The following is a 5,040-nucleotide window of genomic DNA, read 5'->3' as shown; positions in this document are numbered from 1 at the left end:
TGTCTAATTACTAAGAATTTTAAAAGTCAGGGTTACGTGTTGATTTCCCCCCCCCCATGCTTTTACATAATATGTATTGATATGACCATGTAGTTTTCTTTTTAAAATGATTAACATAGGTGATTATACTGCTAGAGAGTCTGTCTCTAAAATCCTAGGATAATTTAAAATGCTGTATTGGGTTGTATGATAGATTCAAGTCACTAACATTTTATTTAGGATTTTGGTATCCAGTCACCTCCCATTTGGTTTAGCTCTTCAAATTAAACATTATTGCTGTTATTATTATTTTCTAAGTCAGTAATTATTAGCTTTAATTACCTGTTTACTATTTCCTTCATTCCTTTTTTTTTTTAAGAGAGAGTGGAGGGAGAGACAGAAAGAGAGAAAACATCAGTGTGACATGAGAGAGACACATTGATTGGTTGCCTCTACGCACGCCCTGATAAGGACCGGGTATTGAGCCTGCGAGCAAGGTATGTGACCTTGACCAAAATTGAACCCAGGACCCTTCACATTTTCTGTTTCTTCTTGATTCAGTCTTGGAAGACTGTATGTTTCTAGGAATATATTCATTTCCTCCAGATTGTCCAATTTGTTGGCATATAGTTTTTTATAATGTTTTCTTACAATCCTTTGTATTTCTGTGGTGTCTGTTGTCGCTTCTCTTCTTTCATGATTATATTTATTTGGGTCCTCTCTCTTTTTTTCTTGAAGAATCTAACTAAAGGTTTATTTTTTTTCTTTTTTCCTTCAAGGAACCAGTTCTTTGTATAGTTGATCTTTTGTATTTTTTTACTCTATTTTGTTTATTTTTTCTTTGATTTTTATTATTTTCTTCCTTCTACTTATTTTGTTGTTCTTTTCTATTTCCTTTTAGAGATAGGGTTAGATTGTTAATTAGAGTTTCTTTGTTTCTTGATGTAGGCCTATACTGCTGTGAATTTCCCTCTTAAGTCTGCTCTCACTGTGTTCCATAAATTTTGGGTCATTGTGTTTTCATCTTCATTTGTCACAAGGTATCTTTTGATTTCTTTCTTCACCTCATTGTTAACCCAATCATTGTTTAGTTGCATGTTCTTACTTAATGTTTGTCCTTTTTTTTGTTAATCCTCACCCAAGGATATTTTTTCCATTAATTTTAGAGAGAGGGAAGAGAGAGAGGAAGAGGGGGAAAGAGACAGAAAGAGGACACATTGATTGATAGCCTCCTGCACGTGCCCCGACCAGGGGCCCTGGATTGAACCTGCAACCTAGGTACATGCCCTTGACTGGAAATCGAACCTATGGCCCTTGGGTGCAGGTGCCAATGCCCTAACTGTTAAATGGGGCATGATCTCCCCCGTGAGTGTGCAGAGGGAGTGTGGTGTGGCCCACGAGAGAGGAAGGGTGAGACAGAGCACAAGTCCAAAGGGGACTGTTTAGGGCAGGCGTCCCTGCTGCTAAACAAATCACCATGAGAAACGAGAGGTGACCTCCGGACTGGGCGTCCCCAAGCCAGAAGGACCCAAGTCAAATGGCTAAGGAGGCTTCTGGCCCAGCGCTAGGACTTTTGAGACGAGAGACTTTCAAGAAGTCAGTGAGAGTGAGTGGGCAGAGGACCCGGGACGAGGGGAATTGTGGGACGTCACTCACCTAGAGGAGACTGGCCGGTGTGGGATGGAGGGTCAGCGATGCAGGAGGAGAGAGTCCCGATCCGCGGCCTCCTTGGCTGGTTCAGGAGGGCCCGTAAGGGAGGGAGGCCGGATCGAGGCCGGCAATTGAGTCACCCGAGGAGGATTCGGAGGGAAGCCCAGGTCGAGCTGCCGCTGCCTACTGCGCTCCAAGTAGCAAACTCAGGGTGACCGAAGCTGGGCAATGGCCCCCCATCCCCGTGGAACCCTCCCAGGTTTCGGCACCAGATGTTAGGGTTGCTGAAGGAGGAACGCACAAGTCCAAACTGGTAAGGGATTATAAGTGTACTAGAGGCAAGGGGCTCGGCCCACGTAGCCCCTCACAGCCTTGGCTTCGTCTGGAAGGATGTCTGGATGATCGTGGTGCTGTTCGGTCTAATTAGCATAATAGCTCTTTATTATATAGGATTAGGTCATCTGGATATCAGATGGGCTAAGCCCTCAAATGGTGCCAGCCCCCAAAGACAGGGAGTCAGGTTTTTTAAAGGACTCTAGGTGGGCTTTTCTGGGCCGAGGATTCTCTGTGCAGGTCCGGATTCTGGGAAGCTCTGGAGGGGAGAGATAGTGGTCTAAGCAAGTGGAATGTCCATTGTGAAGTGGCCTAAAGGGGAGTTCCCAGGGGAGGGATATCGATTCAGTTATTTGATCAGACCTAACACTAACCACATGATAATACTGGCCAGGGCTATTTGCCTTTTTGCTTTTGTTAAGTGTGGTAAAATATACATAATATAGAATTTATCACCTTAATCATTTTTTAAGTTCACTAGTGTTAAGTATAGTGACATTGTTTGCAGGCAATCTCCAGAACTTTTCTGTCTTGCACAATTGGATCTCTATACCCATTAAACAGCAACAGCTCCTGGAATCACTATTCTACTTTCTGTCTGTGTGATTTTGTCTACTTAAGTACCTCATATAAGTGGAATCATAAGTATTTGTCTTTTTCTGACTGGCTTATTTAAGTGAGCATAATATCTGAAGACTCATTCATGTTGTAGCACAAAGAATATATGTACTTGTAAATGTAATAGATATTTCAAGTTGTCCTTCATAGAAGTTATCAATATATATCCTAGTAGCAAAAATGCTAATTTCCTCACATTCTCACTAACATGGTGATGTGAACATGCCATGCTGATAGGTAAAATATATTCATAATTTTAATTTGCATTTCCTTTATGAAGAGTGAGGTTGAGCATCATATATGTTGAAGAGCAATCTGTATATCCTGTGAATTGTGTATTGCCTTTGCACATTTTTATTTGGGGTTAATGGTGTTTTTTTTCTTGGGTTTGTAGGAATCCTTTACATATAAAAAAATCACTCTTTCTCTGGATATGAGTAAATGTATCAGTTCACTTAGTGGTGTTTATTTAACTGTGTTTGTGCTATGTTTAAGTATTCAGAAAGATTTGGTTTTATGTAGTCGATTTTTTTTTTCTTTAATAGCTCTTGCATTTTCCTATTATAAACAGAAACCTTCCCCATTCTGACTGTAAAGATTCTCCTGTGTTTTCTTTTGCTGGTTACTTCAGGTTCTTCTTCGAAGTATTTGGTATTGCTGGAGTCTTTTTTGGTATAAGGATTAAAGCAGGGTGCTCACCCATACTTATTCCAGATGCCTGCGCAGCTGTCTCACACCATTTATTGAGTCCATCCATCCTTTCCTTTGGAATACCAGCTTTATCAGTATATTAAATTCCTGCATGTGTTTGGACCTAGTCTTTCTTCTTCTTCTTTTTTTTTATTCTGTGGTTCATCTGTTTGTCTATTTATGTACCACTATCAAAACTTCAAAAAATCTAGGCTTATAATATATATATTTGTTGTTGTTTTTGTTAATCCTCACCCGAGGATATTTTGTCCACTGATTTAGAGAGAGTGGAAGGAAGGGAGGGAGTGAGGGGAGAGAGACAGAGAGACAGAGAAAGGAGAGAGAGAGAAACATCGATGTGAGAGACAAATCGATTGGTTGCCTCCTGCACATGCTCAGACCGCGGCCAGGATCCAACCAGCAACCGAGGTACATGCCCTGGACCCAGAATAGAACCTGCGGCCTTCAGTGTATGGGCTGATGCTCTAACCTCTGAGCAACATGGGCCAGGGCTAGGCTTATAATATTTTTTTAAATACTAACTTAATAAAATTATTTTGGAGAGAAGTCGTGTTGAAATATTTTAGTAATATCTTCACAGTGATGTTCTGGATGATTCTTCTGGGCATCATCTGCTCATTGTTACTTGATAGGATTACTTGCTTTGAATTGATTTTGCTGGTGGAACTAAGGACTTTTGGTTGGTTATTCTACATTCCCTCTCCCCTGCTCCCCAGCGATATAGGAAATGAATACAGATTGGAAGAGGAAACTCGGATTTCCAGTAGCATTTCCATCCACTGCAACGGTTGCTCCATACATTTCTCAAATCAAAGAAACAAGGAAGGGTACTTGTCCCCTCTGAGAGGAAGGGCTCCTGTGAACCGCCTTCTGCCCCCACCAAAAAGCAGCCCTTTTGAGCTCAGTTACAAAAGAAAGAAGTCCTGCGACTTTGTGATTAAAAACTTCTATCAACCCTCCCCCCCAAATAAGTGCAACTTAAGAAGGTGCAACAAACCGTTTAAACCCATATACAGCAGCTGCTCAAACACCTTTTACCCGGTCCAGTTTGCAATTCAAAATTTTTTTTTTCTTGGTTGCAATTTTTCCCCCTCTTCATTCGCAACTGTGAGAAACAGTGACCAGCAGTCCCCCAGACACACATTTGCTATAATGTTAAAAGCTGCCAGGAAAGAAAAAAAAGAACAACTCTTGTTCCAAATGACTTAAAAACTATTTTAAGCAGTTTAAAAAGCAACCGGTAAAAACCCTCGAGCATAAAATATGAAATATGATTTTGGTTTAAATGAAGAGCAAAGTCTCCTTCTTGTTTACAGTAAAAAACACCAGCTGAACACTCAGTTTATGCCGTTCAGGTGGGGGTTAAATAAATGGCAAGGCACCGTATGGCAACTGCAAGAATGAAACCAACGAGACCTGCGCATCACCACCACCAGTATTGCAAGGAATGTAAAAAAAGCGCTTTTAATAAATAAACCTAGATATAGGCATCGTGTCAGTACCTTCTGGACACCTAATTGTTGTTCTGGACTATTTTGACACTAATTTAGGCTCATACTTGATATTTTCATGTTAGTAAGCATCCCGTTTTAGTGAAACTGGTCATGGATATTCTCCAGGAAAAAAAATAGTACTATTTTTAGACAGATGAATGCATAAGCTGGTAAAGAGGAACTTTCTTTTTTAATTTAAAAATGTTTTTATTTTTTTATTTTTAAAAATCCTTACCCGAGGATCATTTTTTCATTG

At 40.4% G+C, this 5,040-nt stretch overlaps 1 protein-coding gene across 1 annotated transcript in view; it reads left to right on the top strand.

The window, feature by feature from the left end:
- The first annotated feature begins 385 nt into the window (after positions 1-385).
- SPECC1 (sperm antigen with calponin homology and coiled-coil domains 1) overlaps positions 386-5,040 on the top strand; it is a 273,056-nt gene continuing 268,401 nt past the window's right edge. The window contains exon 1 of the mRNA XM_015558364.1: positions 386-476. The gene's annotated coding sequence lies outside the window, so the exon portion shown is untranslated. The remainder of the gene's footprint in view (positions 477-5,040) is intronic.

The sequence above is a fragment of the Myotis davidii genome, unplaced genomic scaffold (assembly GCF_000327345.1).
Source record: "Myotis davidii unplaced genomic scaffold, ASM32734v1 scaffold129, whole genome shotgun sequence".
Classification (NCBI taxonomy): Eukaryota; Metazoa; Chordata; class Mammalia; order Chiroptera; family Vespertilionidae; genus Myotis; species Myotis davidii.
Note: the sequence above shows the minus strand (reverse complement) of the source record. Positions and strands in the feature narration are given on the sequence as shown.